Here is a 15,733-nt window from a genome sequence, read left to right on the forward strand (position 1 = left end):
GAGAACTGCGATCAGCCGAACCTGCGGACGCGGCAGTTAAACAAACCAGCCCGGCCCACCAGAAGCTTTCCCTGAACAAGTGGCGGCCCGACTTTGAGAAGCACTGAACTAGAGCAGGGCAAAAAAATTTCAACAGATTTTTTTTTTTTCATTGAAAATGCATTTTTCATTGCTCTGAAACTATTTGCAAAACTTGGGTTGAATTCAACCAATAGTTTTGCCCAGGAACAAAACGATTTTTTGTTTTTTTTTTCAAAAAACCTCAGAACATTTTGTTTTGACCATTGTAAATGTCTCATTTTGACTTTTATGGTTCACAATGGCATTTTGAATTCAAATTTGACTATTTAAAAAAAAAAAAAGGGTGGAAGAGACCCCAAAATAGCAAATCGAAATGAAAGTCAAAACAAAATTGATAGTTGGCTGAAACTTTTTGGTTGACTCTAAATGAATCAAAAAAACATTAGATTTCTGTCTGAGCTGACCCAAAAAATTTTGATCCATTAGCAGTGAATTTTTTTCGAGATTTTTGATTCGATGAAAAAATTGGTTTTGGTTCAAATCGAACTGGATTTTTTCCCTTGGTATTTCAGATTGGTCCCAAACAATGTCAATATGAGTGCTACCAATAGCAGTATTATTAACCTCAAGCACTGAAAAATCATGAGTCACCCTCCCCACCAAATCATGAAATTGGCCTAAAAAATCACAAGATTTAAAATAATAATTATACATTTGGGATTTTTTTTTTAATATTTGCCTTCTGGTTTCTGTACCTTTAGAGTTCACGTTTCCAAACTTTTTTTTTTACAAGCACAGGAGACAGGCTCTTACATTTTATTTTAATGAAAGCTGAGATTCACCACTCTGGGAGCTGAAGATTTAAGATAAACATCAAATCGTGCGAGACTCCAGAGTTGGCAACACTGCAATAGCAAATGCAGAAATGTCAGAGGGGTGTGTTTGTGTACGTGTGTGTGTTCTGAAACATGTGTTGCAGTTTATTCCTGGTGGGAAGTGCTGGTTACCCTGCTAGGCTGTCTGACTCTGAATCACATAGGGCCATTTTCCCTGTAAAGCATGTGATGACGATGTGTGTTCTGTTTCTTTAAAACTCCGTCAGGAATCCAGCCAGGAGGGGCTGGACCCAGAAGGATCTAGGTAGCAGTTCTGCAGTGAAAGAGAGGCATAGTAGTTTGAAGAATAAAACTATTCTCCTTTTTCTTTCATCTAGCTCATTGTTCAGTGCTAGATGAAAGCTACTTCTGAGATGCTTTACCATTGTCACATGACAATGTCATCTATAGCATCACAGGTTCCTTCCGCCTCACTGGTTCCCCAAGTTTCTCTCCTGATCGGAGCAATTAAGCTTTAGCCCGAAATGTGCTTGTGTAGGGTGCTTGTTCGGCATCCTGATTGCCTCTAGGATGCTAGCACTTGTTCTGGTGGGTTGGCGTCAAGAATATCCCAAACACAAACTAAAGAAACCCAGTCAATTCCTTGAAAATGATAATTGCAGGTATCATTCCCAATATGTGACACATTCCTCCTCGACTCCTGCCAGGAGTTGTGCTGCATGTAGGTCATTTTCCCTAGATGGGCAATAAGGCCTCCGTTTTGTCCTATGTCCTGGATGACCCAATAATTTCAGTCTTCTGAATGAACCCATTCTTTGGACAGATACCTTGACTATTAAACGCACTTTGGTAAACTCCACTAATTTTTAGCCCCTTCTACCCCAGAATGAGTAAGCCATTGTGCTCCATGAGGAAAGAGAGGGGGAGGGGAAGTGCAGATTGTTGGGATAGGGCCTCCCAAAACAAGCCTCTGTGTTGCCCCAAAACACGAAAGCTAGAGGTGATTCCAGTCAGGCCTTAATCACATATTATCATATTTTACTAAAGGGCTCAGAAGATGCTTGAATGCGAATACACAGGCACCCTGGGATGAGTATCTGCTCAGGCACTGGTAGCATTCTGGGTAGTTTTGGAGAATGCCCTGGTGGAACCCTATGAATAGACCAAAATTGGACCCTGCTCTCTTCACAGAGAGAGTGCAAAAGCAATTCGCTGTGGGATTAGCTCTGTGGAAAATATACATTTTCTGTGCTGAACCGGTAGATCTGTTATAGAATGTGTTTGCAAATGCATGTTTCACGCGGTGTAAAAAGTGGACACCATGCACTGTAGCGCAAGGAGGGTGAGGTTGGCAGCCAGGAACCCGAGAGCTCCCCTCTCAGTTTTGGCAATGACAGTGCAGTTTTGGGGTAGGTCACTTAGCTTTTCTGTGCCTCCGTTTGCCTGTCTGTAACATGAGAATAATGTTCTGCAAAGCTCCCTTACAGCCGCACGGTTTGTTGGGGCTTGCGCAATGCTATGAACACATAGAGTGTCATTTTATAAGGCAGTAGAGAGAGCAGGGGCACCGGAACAGCTATGCCCTTCCACTTTTTCCAGCCATATGGGCGAGCGATGGGGGTAGCGGGTGGAGAGGAATGAGCGGGGGTGGGGGGAAGAGGCGGGGGGGACATGGAAGAGGCGGCGTGGGAGCGGGGCCTCGGGGGGGCTGTGGAGGAGGCGGCGGGGGAGCGGGGGGGGGGGGGGGGGGTGGAAGGGGCGGTTTTGGGGTGGGGCTTGGGGGGGGGAAACGGTTCGGTCACCTCTGGCCCCACTCCACTTTTCGGGCGCTTCCACCGCTCCTGATAGACATCCTATTGCCACATGCAAAGGGGTCTTCGTTCTTATAATTAGTTAAAATAAGAGGCATGGCACGGCATGTATTGGGCATGTTTGGATGTGTCCCTTGTGTCAGGGACATAGGAATAGCATCAGGGCTGTGGAGCACATGCGGTCCCTCTGCCACATTTGACACCACTTGTGACTAAGAAGCACTGGAGAATCGCAGGGTGGAAGAGCCCAGCCTGACGCTAGGCTCAGTCACGGAACGGCAGTGGGGAGAAACACATCTGCGGGCCCTACGGTACTTAACAAAGGGAAGAGAGATGGATGTTCGAGGATCAGATCTTTCTGGGCGGATCAAAATCTCTCACCGTAAATGGATTTAACTTTGATCTAAGGCTTTTTTTCCCCCCTCTTTGTGCAGCAATATGTCAGGGGAAAAAGTGAGAGCTTGAATGCTGTCGAAATCCATGTTGTCTTAGAGCTGGAATAGCTGGTGTTTTCATGCAAGTAGCTGTCTCCTATTCAAAGAAGGAGAACACCGATGAGAAACCAGGAAGGCCTAGAAAGAAGGGGAAATCTGGCCGGGGCGGGGGAGAGACATGGAGAGAACTGTTGGGAAAAAGTCAAAAATCAGGGTGTAGGGAATAGAGAGCAGGAGCCCCTAAGAGAACAAAACTGTCCCTTGCTAAGACGAGTAAATGGGAGCAGCAGCGATTATAAAGGGAGCTCAGAATATGAGTGCTGTGTCTGAGAGCCAGGATCTCCCCCGGCCACTCAGGTCAATGCCACTGCTCCTCTTATAAGTGGTGCATATCGCAGCTGGTATCTTGAAATATGGCTCTACAAATGCAGTTGCTTGTTTCCAAAGCTATTCAGCGTATCAAAGGGAAAACTCCGAGCCTCTAGACCTAGGCCTGAACCAACCACCCCGAAATTTGGGACATTCAGGATCTGGATTTGAATCTGAGCGTTACGGATTGAGCCCATATTCATGTCATGTATGTCCTAGTACCCACCTTAATAGCCACACCAACCGCGATCCAGACTGAATGCATGCAGATTTCTGGAAACGCCCAGATGAATATGAACTATGGTTTGGATTCATAATGAAAATCCTGTAGAAAAATCTCACTTCTGAGATCGCTAAAGATGGACGTTGACCACACAGCAGCGAGGAAGTGCCTGAGTTCAGTCTGCATGTGCAACTTTAACTCTGTCCCCTTATGTGTATGGATTATGACACCCCCCTAGTTACCGCATCATATCCTATTTGTGACTGCCTAGTATTCACAGCACGTGTCGCATCTTACCCAGTGTGCAGAGACCATCCCTTAGTTCTGATGCAGGACTCCTGGGGCCTATCTCACTCTGATTCGGTGACTACCTTGTTGCGTGATCTTGGACAAGTCACTTTACATCTCTGGGCCTCTGTTAATTATATAAAACGGACATTGCAACATTTATTCAACTGGCCAGCGATGCTGAGAGACATGATGCTAGGAAGCCTTTTTAGAACCTCAAATAAAAACTATTATGCGTGTTCAGATCTCTCTGTAGCTATCAGCTGCCCTCTGAGTCTGAGATGTCACTTTCCCCCTCCTACATCTTATTGCTCTGATACCGATGACTCAGGGTTCTCTAGCCAGTGCCAATCAAAGACCGCGCAGCGTACTTCGGGACTTTCCATCAGTCATAAGATAATCACACAGTTGTCATTTAAAAGCTCACGAAGCTGTGTTAACACTGCACTCTGAGAGGTTGCATTTCCATTTTACAGTGGGCAAGCACAGTATGAGTGCAGTGTTTTGGGCGCCTGGAGCAGAGCGCCGTAATTGACATAGGCGGGTCTCTCTAATCTCTTTGACCGGTTTGCGTCCCCGTAGTCAAAATTATGTATGGGGTTTTTTTTTTTTGTTGGTTTTTTTTTTTTGCTGAAAAGTGGAGCCTTTAAAAATTAACCACACGGGGATCACTCACTAAGTACAAAAACTAACCAGCACAGAGGAACAGGCTGTTACATAACATCCATTAGCCACATCAAAGGCACTGCAGGCTTTTCTAATCAAGGGCTCAATCCTTATCGTTAAGAGCTAAATTGGGTTCCCTGTGTCACCGGACTTGGTGCTGAGGGAGGGAGTCCTCGGCTCCAGGCATGGCAGCACTTCTGTGGCTACTACTGTAGCCCCCACTTTTCCTACACGCCTGGTCTACAGGGAACAGTAGCAGGTGGATCCAAGTTGCTGCGGATCAGCTTTCCCACCTAAAAATCCAGTTGCTTAGGGATGTACAGGGAGTCACTAGCAGCTAGGCTCCGGAAGACTTGGGGGGTGCAAATGCACTGGATTTGATTCTGCTGTTAGTTACACTGGAGTAATAGTATAAGGCCTTGCACCTGTTCCATTGTGTCTGGGGCCCTCTGCAGCCCTGAAGGAAGGGACGGGGCTCGTATATTTCCCCTTATGTCCAAATGTTACAACAGAACTCCCACTTTGACTCTTGTTCTCTGTGGAGTGAGAGATCATGCCTAAAACTGCATTTGGTTTGTGTAAAATAGCCCCACTCACCACCACCACCCCAAAGCTTGGCCCCAAACTGGGAGTGAATAATTTCTGAGGCTTGATCAAAATTTGTACCTTATCATCTGTCTTTGTCATTCCCCTGAGTCTGCGCTTCTGGGTGCCAGGAAAACATTCACAGAGGCAGACGCAGTGAAATCCCACAGGAAGGGATGTTTCTGGGCGATTTTTGACTTGGCTGCGAATCTCAGAAGAAAGCTTGTTCTTCCAAGAATCCAGTGCAGCTTTTCAGTCCCAAAGAATCCAATCCAGCATCTGTTAAGATTCATGGCAGCACCCACATTAACTTCAGTGGGAGCAGGGTCAAGACCAACAGTTCTGAAATCATCTTCCGGATTTTTGAGAGCATAGAAGAATGGAATAGAACCCCCAAACCTTTTGAGATTTGCCCTGCTAGACAGAGAACAAATCCCAGTGGAAATATTCATTGTGGTCACCCTGCTGATGGAATAATTGTCCCCTCGGGCATCCTGAAAGGCTCTTGGAGGGCTAGATTCTGCTCTCATTTTTACAAACACCACCCCATGTATTTCAGCACGGCCCCAATAACTTCAGTGCCATCCGTGCTACTGTGGTAGACGTTGGCATAAGTGCAGTATTCAGTGCCACCCCACTGAATAGCAGAAACAAATGTGGTGGCTCACACAGGCTTGTGACAGAGGAAGTTCCTACATCATTGAAGTAAATAGGGCTGCATGGGTGAAACCGAGGAGAGAATTTGGCCCATTTGCTTTAGTGCCCTTGGTAGGTTTTTCCCCTTGCTGCTGTGAACTAGATGTGTCTGGCCCTCAGTCATGCCTTTCAGCTCCAGGGAGAGCAGTCAAAAGGAAGAAAAAACCCTTATGCATTGGACATAGGATTAAAATTAAGCCATGGCTTTAAACAGAGGCAAAGAGAATAGACGTCTGTACTGAAAGGGGAATGAGATTCTGGTCATTTAGTGTCGTTTGCCAAACATTCCATGTCCCTAATGCCCATTGTTGTTCTCCTCAGCCTAAGATAATGGTTGCTAGACCTTTGACTGCCCTTTGGGCAGAAGGACACACCACAGCTTTCCTCCCATCTGCGCCTGCTGCTGGAGGCCAAGACAAAAGAGACAGGCATGAACTTTTCCCATTCCATTTAGCTTCCAGAGGGGGACAACAGTCCAGAATATGAGAAGGGGGCAGGTGGGGCTTGGGTAGTCAGCAAAGATTAGAATCCTGGTTCTGATTTCCCGAGCACCCCTGTAAATTGGGAGTGACTCCCGTGCAATCACAGAGCCCGATTCTCTGCAACCCTGCTATCATTACACTAGTGCAATGTAAAATGCTACCCAATGAGAATGATGGTGTTTTAAACCCACTTTGCGCTGGTCTAAATGACTATACGAGGGGCAGGGAAGAATCAGACCCATGACATTTAACTGGAGTAACCAGTCTAAGTGAGATCTGCCTCTGGCCCTTTGACTACAGTTTCTAGTTAATTTCCTCCCTTTGAGGTCTTCATTGCCAGAACGGTGCTTTGTCATTGGCAGAAGATGTCTGGACAGTTTGACTTTCTACAAGAAACTTCAGCGATTACCGTACCTAGGAGGCCAAGGTCAGAGGTTCTTACACAGATCAGACTCCCCGACACTGTTTTCCTGAGGAGAAGTAGAATAATAATAGCATGGGGGACAAAGGTATACCCTGAACCCCAGCTCCATAGTGATCTCCCCACTCCCAAATGAGTTCCATGTGGTGGGAGAGAGCTGAGCAGCGGGGGACCTTCCCCTGAGGTGTCATACCCAGGGCTTCTTGTGTGGTTTGTCAGATCTGGCATCACTGCGATAAGCACCCGAAGGAGTGTGTGTGTGTGTGTGTGTGTGTGTGTGTGTGTGTCAGCAACAAGTTCAACCCAGCAGCCTATCCAGGTGCTTGCCCCTGCCACCCATCAATCCAGAATGAACCTTTAACTCTAGAAAGAAAAATAATCCAGGTCACCTCCGGCTTGCCCAGGCTGCTGGTGGGCTGTTCCTCGCATGCCATTATTCGTAAGAGCATTTTTCTCCTCCTTAGAGCCTTTGAAGAAATTCGGCGAAAGAGCTGTGATGTGTCGTATTTAGCTCACGCTGCCGGACAGGTAGAACACGAGCACTTCAGTCTTAATTAACTCCGGAGCCGCTCCACGCCGCAGTGCCTTTGGCTGGTTGGCTTTTTCAAAGCATTGAAGTAGGTAGAGGGCATTGCAGACAGCTCTGTGGGTTTGTGTGAAAGGTGCTTGTGAGTGTAGTTTAACCAGCCCTTCTGGCTTTCCTTAAGCCAGTGGATTTGTCAGTCTGATTTCCCCTGGAGAGGAATTTCCTCTTGAAAGGCCCAATCCCGCGATGTGCCGAGTGCTCTCAACTCCCCCTGGCTTCATGGGACATCCAGGGCACTCAGCACCTGGCAGGAGCGTGCTTATCGTGAGCTCCAAAGCCTGTAGATGAAGATAAACTGCTGCCTTCCTTCCTGGAGGATAGTTCCTCTGAGCCGGCACTGAGGCATGCTTGCACGGCAGTGGGCGGGGAGTTTGGACTGGACAGCGTTGTTAATCCTCCATCTCCACGAGACATACAATTGCTGCACGCACGACAGACAGACAGGCCAACTGGCAGAGAAAGAGGTGCTAATCCACTCTTCATTTCTGGTGCGTTTGTCCTCCCAGCCCAGGGGTCTAGTGATGAGTGGATTCACAGCCATTAGCAAGTTATGCAAAGGATGTCTAGTTGCAAATAACAATATAACCAGCTGGCCTGTCCCCGCCTGAACAAGGTAGGCGGTTTCAGATGAGTAGCTTCCATTTGGTGCATGGATCTCACCGGCGCTTTACCATTGGATGATGGTTTTGCTTTGCATTTTTTTTACCCATTTGGAATCGCTGACAGGCCACTCGGTACAACTGGACACCAAGAAAGGATCTTAAGTTTGCTACATTGCTACCATGACATGGGATTTTTTCTTATGGCCATTACAGTAAACGTAGAGAGTAGCCATTGTTCAGTGAGCAGCCACAGGGCCGGCTTTTTGTAATGGGATGGGAAAGGGGGAAAGTGGAGTCTCAATTTTGTGATCTCCTTAGCAGCACAGACCCAAGGGAGCAGCACTGGTTACTCAGAGCCAGCAAAGACTCTCTGTAGAAATCAGGCCTGGCGTAAGTGGACACAACGCTGCGGATGCCCATTGACTGCGTTTGGCCCTCTGTGGAGGATGTTCGTTTTTTTAAAAGTGATTTTAGTGCAGGTGCAAAATTGAGCAAAAGAGGCAGAAAAAAACAGGCCTGATAATGTAAGAACGAAGCCAAACTTCCCTCCAAACCTCACACGCAAACCTTTTTCCACTTCAAAAATCATTAGTTAACCGGGCTTCCCCCAGAAGCCTCCCGCCAACACGCTGACCAGATCTGACCCTAGCTAGCTTGTTAGATCACCGCCCAAGGTGGTACAGCTGCGGACAACATTTATTCTCTAGCAGAAATGTCTGGCATGGTGCCCATCTCTCTGCCCTCACCAACCTTTGGTTTCACTAGCCATATTTACCATCCTTCTGCCCAGTTTTAATGTACAGGGGGGAGTGTATCAAATCAAGAGGTTAAATATAACCCAGGAGGGAGAGAGGGTGCAATGGAAAAGATTGATTTGGGAAGACAAACATGTATTAACTGACTTGCAGCTGGGAGGACAGATAGCTACAAACGTGTGTGTGCCATAGAGCATTGCACTGTGTCTGATTACACTGGACTGGGATGGACAGTTTTCATAATAACCAGGGTGGAAGATTAGGGGGTTGGCATCACACGCATGCATCGGTCACACCTGCCTGGATCGCTCTTGAATCCTTGGTCCATGCTCAGTGATTATGGCATGTGTCTCTGTCCGCACATTTAAACATGAAACAACCGCCAGCAAGTGGGCTTTGGCATCCATCAGCTGCTAATTGTCCAATCATCAATCCAGCTGGTCTCTCCCCCTTTGAAAATCCAGCTCTGCTCTGGGTGGAATCCTAATTACAATTACCCAGGAGAGACGGAGCCCTGACCCGACCCCGCAGCCATTAGCAACCAGTGTGCTCCTGGGTCCAGAGTTGGGGAAGGAGGTTGCGTGTGGGCCACTGAAGGTAATGAGCCTCTGCTTAGTTTGACATCTGTCTGGCTCATTACAGTGGTTCATCTACTGCACTCCTGCTTGGGCTGGTTTTCCTGGGTGAGCAATTAGAGGCTGCGTTGAAAGGCATGTCATCTGAAATGCCACGAATGGATCAAAACAGATTCTGGTCAAAATTGCCTTCTTTTTTTTTAAGCTGGTGCCCAGAAAGGGCAAGTGTCTTGTTCCAAGGACACAGTCAGCAGAACTGGCAACTGAACTCAAATCTTCCAGGTCCCCTGCCAACGCCTAAGCCACAAGACCATCCTTCTTCTCATGGTGGCTCTCCCTGCAGCACTACGCACACCTATGGACTGAGCTCACCTGCTAGGATCCAAGACGCAGGTTTCCAACTCCCCATCACTCCGTGGGATTTTATGTTTCTCCTCTGCTTAGTAGTTTTAACTCCAGAGGAGGACAGATGAGGAGTAACACACTGCCTGGACCTCACTGGGTGGAACTATCTTGCTTAGCCCAAGCCACTTTTGTTCTGTTTGCTGCTATATTCTTGTCAGCAAACCCAGGAATTGGAGCATGTGGGGCTCAAATGCCCTTTTCTTCGCCTGGTTAAGACCAAAGGCTGCTGTAATTCCAGGAACTCTCTGGATAACCAGGGCTGCAAGATGAGAGAGCACCTAATGGCAGAAACGTCTCTCCTGCCGACGTGGGAACATGTAGATTTTCCTTACAGGTTCGAAGGCCTTTGCAAAACAGTACTTGCCCTGTAACTGAACTCAGGAGACCCGGGTAACAAGGATGAGCTTGTTAACTACCGAGGAAAACTAGGCAGTTGCTAGGCGTCCCCATGGTTTGTTACTGTCAGAGGCGGTGCTAGCCCATTGGGGGCCCTAAGCAGAAATATTTTGGGGGCCCCCTACACACAACACATAATAGACAGCAAACAGGGGGACCCATTGAGCTGCTCAGGGCCCTAAGGAATTGTTTAGTCTGCTGATGCCTTGCGCCAGAGCTGATTACTGTTGCGCTTTCTAACACCGTCAAGCAGCTGAGGGTATCTTCCTGCAGCCCCAGAGTGAGACCAGGGGGATAAAGTCTCTTTATTAGATATATAACAAGCTGGCTCCTACGGACTCTGACCATGCAGACCATGGGTGTGTCTGCATCAGGTGAGAGACCCATTCCAATGGGAGGCGCTCTGGTGATAGCACAGGACTGATTTTAAAGAGACATTACCAGACTGTACTACAGTTACCTTGCTGCAAAGTCAGCCAACGCACAGCACAATGCAAAGTGGGAAAGGTTTGGGGGTTGGCTCCGTGTTAGCCACGCCCGGATGACACAAACCACAGGTTGCTGAGTCTCATTTGCAAGACTCCGGCGGTAGACGCTGCATGTTGCGGTCTCCCTTGGACGGCGGAGGGTGCTGAGTCACTGCTAGTGGGTTTCAGACGTGTGGCTCTAGGGCATTTATGGTCTTTCATACCTATGGGCTGGAAGAGGAAAAGCCGTCCCCTCCAGCACAGCGCTTGGAAACGCTGCTTTGCATCGCGTTGTGAGAGGGAACATTTGGGCCAGAAATGTCGCGGTCTCAAACAGTAAATGAGACTGGCAGGAGGCAGAGGAGCTCCGGTCTATTTCCATGCAGTAGCTGGAACTGCTGTTACATCGGGTTTGGTTTTTCTCCATACGCTGCATCTAAAAGGTCACAGCCAGGAAGTCAAATGGAATTTACGGAGCAGTAGCCGGAGCTCCTTGGAACGCAGCGCGCTGCATGCCGAGCCACCAGGACAGGGAACGTGCAGCCATCAATAACAGATTTACTAGGGCCGCATGTGGATGCCGCTTCCCAGGGTGAGCGTATCGTGCGAAGAGTGCTGACTAGTAAGAAAGTGAGGCCAAAATGGGGCTCTTCATGTCGCCCTCAGCTGCTGCTGCTCCCAGACCTCCCTCTGTGTCGTGCAGAGAGGCCCTACGATTGCTCCCTCAGGCCTGAGAGCCATGGCTGGCTTAATCAGCCCCCGCAGCCTTTGTTCTGCGATGGCGCTGCAGATTCAGCATGCATCCCCCCACGCTGAACGGCCTTTTGCTTGACAAAGTGACTCTCCAACTTGCTCTGCCCTAGCGTAAGGGTGAGCAGTTCCCAGTGCGTTCACTGGGGGTTGGACCCATTTGTGCTAGAGCTGCGTTTAAATCCAGTGTTTTGCAGGAACAAGCCAGCCGCTGCCCCAGCTGTGCCGTGACCGCGCTGAGACCGCCAGTGTGTTTCACCCAGAGCCTCTGAGGCAATGCCTCTCACTCCCTATCAGTCTGGGCTCCGACCAGCCAGAGACTGACTGACACAGCCCATTAGCAACCCCCCGAGCTGTCTGTCTTCTCTCTCCCCCGGTCACCACTTCCTGTATTACAGTCATTCTCTCCCTGGTTATTTTGTAGCCTAACGGGCTGCTTAAAATCAAACTCTCTGAGAAGGCCACGTTGAAGAGACAATTGGCACAGGATGTAACACGCCCACGCGGCTTCCACCCACACGCAGCCTCCAGCATATGTCAGGTGCATTCCTGTGCCTTTTGTTCCTCTAAGGCCCAACTGCAGACAGTGGGGATGTCTGCTGATTATGTTCCAAGCAAACTTTCTTCTGGTGTGTGGGGGTTTGGGTTTTTTTACTCTTCCTTCTTCACCTCCCCTCCCCCAAATCTTTCAGCTACCTCCATGCGCTCTGCTCTCGCTCTCTCCCCTGAAAACCTCCACACACTTATACACGTGTGCCTCGGCACATTTTAATCCTTCACAAGAATCTCCCTTTCTCAGTGTGATGACATAGCATTCAGTCGCATAACAAGAACAGCAGGAATACAGCACTCGGACTGTTCTTCAGCCTGGTTTTGGATGGAAATTTCCCTCGGAACAAAAGAGGCCTGTGGGTGGGCAGGAGGAATTCAGGCAGGCTGGGAAGATGCAATATTTTAATGTGCCGTCTGTCTCTTCAACTCAAGATGCAGACACTCTGTATAGTGTGGCACGTCCTGTGGGCCGGATATGGGGCCCAGTGTGAGGCCCTGAGACAGGGCACGGAGAGCTCGCCTTGGCCTTGGCAAATAAGGAGTTAATAGCAATCCGCATTCACTCCGTCTCTCCAGTGAAGTGGCCATAAAACCAGCTGCTTCAAGAACAGGAAGGGAGAGACTGGGGTGGGGGAAGACTGATATCTCACCTTGGGGGTGATGGCTATACCCTTAAGCCGGGAAACAGGGTTTTATCTGATGCATTAGGCCTGAGCTGGAAGGAGAGGGAGATCCTTAGCCACTGTGAGTCGTCCTAGCTCCATTGTGGAGCTGTTCTAAGGTTATCCCTGGAAAAAAGGGATCGGAACGGCTGAGCTTGTGTGTTTGCTATTTCTCCACGGAAAAGGCGAATTATACAGGATGAAGAAAAACCAGAGTTTTGCGCTGAATGGTTTCACCAGTGTACAGGCCCCGTAAATCTCTACCAAACACAATAGGCAGCTGGATTTTCAGAGGTGCTGAGCCTTTGTACCCCCATTTGACTTCAGCTAGTGTTGCATCTGCCTGTGTCATCCTGAAACAAATCCGATAAGGGAGAGATCCCTGCCCCCACGCTTCTGTCTAGTTCCAAGTCCTGGATTCCATATAAATAAGATGTCATTTATTTCCCCTGGGCCTCTTCAGCTCAGAGAAGCAGACTCCCGTTTTTTATTGCGGTTTTGGTAGCAATTTCCCAGCTTGGTTTACTGATGCTTCTCTCAAAAAAGTCCTGGGTGGATGAATAAGGCAAACTGCACAGGAGCCATTGGGTTTAGCTGGGACTTCCCACGTGCTTGCTTCCTTGAGTTTTAACCGCTAAACCGTGCAGTCTCCGACAAGATTATGGCTGGTGCAGGCTCAGAGATTTGGTGAGTGGATCGCCCCTGTCTTGAAGCAATCATTTAATTGCAGGGATGAATGTTAGGGGCGCATCTTCCTACACACCCCTAAACCGGACTTTAGATCTAACTGCTGAGCCTCAGTTTCCACACCTGTACAATGGGGATAACGCTACTGTCTGCCGTTTAAAGAGCTTTGAGAACTACTGAGGAAAAGTGCCAGAGAAGAGCTAGCTATTTTTTGTTATTTTATAACAGGAAAATCTATTCTTTCTCCACTCCTGCCCCCAGATAATCTCACATTATTGCTTGCTTAGCTAATGGCTCCACTAGGCCCCTGAAATCTGGAATCCTGAGGAGATGGAGCTGAACATTGTGGTTCTGCTTCTCTAGTTGCAATATGCTCGTTACCTCAGGCCTCCATCTTAGAAGCTTTGCTGTGACTTCCCCTGCACGTAAGGATTCCATAAGTAAATATACCCAGAGTTGCTGAAAACCTCACAGACATGTGTTCTCAGTTGCCCTCTGGTCCAATTTTGTTATTTAAGATGTTCCCACCAGTCCTTCCCTTCCACACCCAAAGATCGGTCTGGCCGGCAAGGACTTTCGTGCTGGAGGTGGCAGATGGACGGACATTACTCACAGAGCTAGCAGGGTTGTGGAAGGAGTCAAAAGCAGAACGCCACTTTCCAAGCAACAATAGCAGCAGTAGAGCAGAAAAATCATAGAATCCCGTCTAGAGCAGGGTGACCCGTGGGTGGCTGGGTGGGAAATGACATGTAACTAGCTCAGTTCGCCATTAAATAGCAAATTATCCATTTGACTCGCTCCATTTCCCAATCCGTGGAGTTGATTGGATGTTGGTTTGAGAAGTGTTTCAATAACCAGGGGGGCAGAAGAGACGAACTTCACAGTGAATGATGTTCACAGCAACTCCTACCATCAGCACTGCCCTACAAAGTTTGTGCTGGAACACAGTTACTGAGTGCCGTAACTTTTTAGAAGGACTTAGGTGAAGGCTTAAAGCGATAGGTTAAAAGTAAAGCGGTATGGCCGTATTTACGGGATTTAATTAAATTCTCATTAGCGAGTACCTAGAAGTTCACTATGCACTTCACAGAAACAAGGACTCGGCCCCTGCCCTGAATGTGGGGACTGGTCCTGCTTTGAGCAGGGGGTTGGACTAGATGACCTCCTGAGGTCCCTTCCAACCCTGATCGTCTATGATTCTATGAAAGTTAAATCTAAGTTCTATCTGAGCCCTATGGCTTTTTTCCTTATCTACTGATTGGTTTTATTTAATTATTACATTGCACCTTAGATGTGCATGGTGCTGTACAGAGCAGATCGCGTGTCTGCACTAGCACTTGTCACGCTAAACCTTTTTTATCCCACTGCGGTGTTTACCGGTGGTAAAGTCTCTGTGCTTGCTCTACACTAGCATAGGGTTACCATACGTCCGGATTTTCCCGGACATGTCCGGCTTTTTGGGCTCCAAATCCCCATCCGGGGGGAAATCCCAAAAAGCCGGACATGTCTGGGAAAATCGGGACATGCGGGGCTGGGCCGAGGGCCGGCGGTGCCGGGGCGGCCGGGGGATGCTGAGCGGCCAGGGGTGCTTGGCCGGGGGCCGGGTCAGGGGCCAGGGGGTGCTGAGTGGGCCGGGGATGCTCGGCCGGGGGCCTGGGGGCCGGGCCGGGGACCTGCAGTGCTGGGCGGGCCAGGGGTGCTCGGCCTGGGGCCGGGCCCGGGGCCGGCACCCCAGGGCCCGAGCCCGGGGCCGGCACCCCAGGGCCCGAGCCGACCCAGGCTGGAGATGCCGGGGGGGCCAGACTGGGCCGTGCCTCCTCCCCCCACACCCCCCTTATCTGCTTCAGGCTTCCCGCAAATCAAATGTTTGCGGGAAGCAGGGGAGGGGGCGGAGTTGGGGCGAGGACTTTGGGGAAGGGGCGGAGTTGGGGCGTGGGTGGGGCTGGGGGCGGGGCCTGGGCTCCGTGGAGTGTCCTCCTTTTGGAGGCTCAAAATATGGTAACCCTACACTAGCACTTCAACATCACTGGTACTAGTGGATCTGCGTCAGTGCTAGGCAAACAGTGTGAAAAGTCCAAGGCTCTGACACTCCCTTGCTTTGCCCCAGAAATTACAGGTGTAAGTAAAGATTAGTGAAAAGGCACACACCAGCCATGCAGCAATTAAAGCTCCCAGTTATCTTAGCCTTCCAGAACCATAAACTGAATCCCAGACTAATTAAATCAGATTGGAGATAAGCATACAGCCCTTGGTAATGTGCTTTTGGTTTTTTTTAAATTCTGCAACAACAGAAAGAGTTTGAGATGGCTGATTCACTCCTTGTTAATGCTTGGCTTGCTCTTCCCAGGGACATGCCTGGAGATGGATTTATTGAAAAGCCAAATTGCTTTTAATTGGAAATTGGGTTTGTCTGAAGTTTGTTCTATGCACCAAGGGGGAGTTGCTTTTAGTGAGGCAAACCTGA

At 48.9% G+C, this 15,733-nt stretch overlaps 1 protein-coding gene across 2 annotated transcripts in view; it reads left to right on the plus strand.

The window, feature by feature from the left end:
* The window catches only part of CACNA1H (calcium voltage-gated channel subunit alpha1 H), a 205,740-nt gene that overhangs the window by 27,534 nt on the left and 162,473 nt on the right, over positions 1 to 15,733 (plus strand). The window lies entirely within an intron of this gene.

Source organism: Trachemys scripta, chromosome 10, assembly GCF_013100865.1.
Source record: "Trachemys scripta elegans isolate TJP31775 chromosome 10, CAS_Tse_1.0, whole genome shotgun sequence".
Classification (NCBI taxonomy): Eukaryota; Metazoa; Chordata; order Testudines; family Emydidae; genus Trachemys; species Trachemys scripta.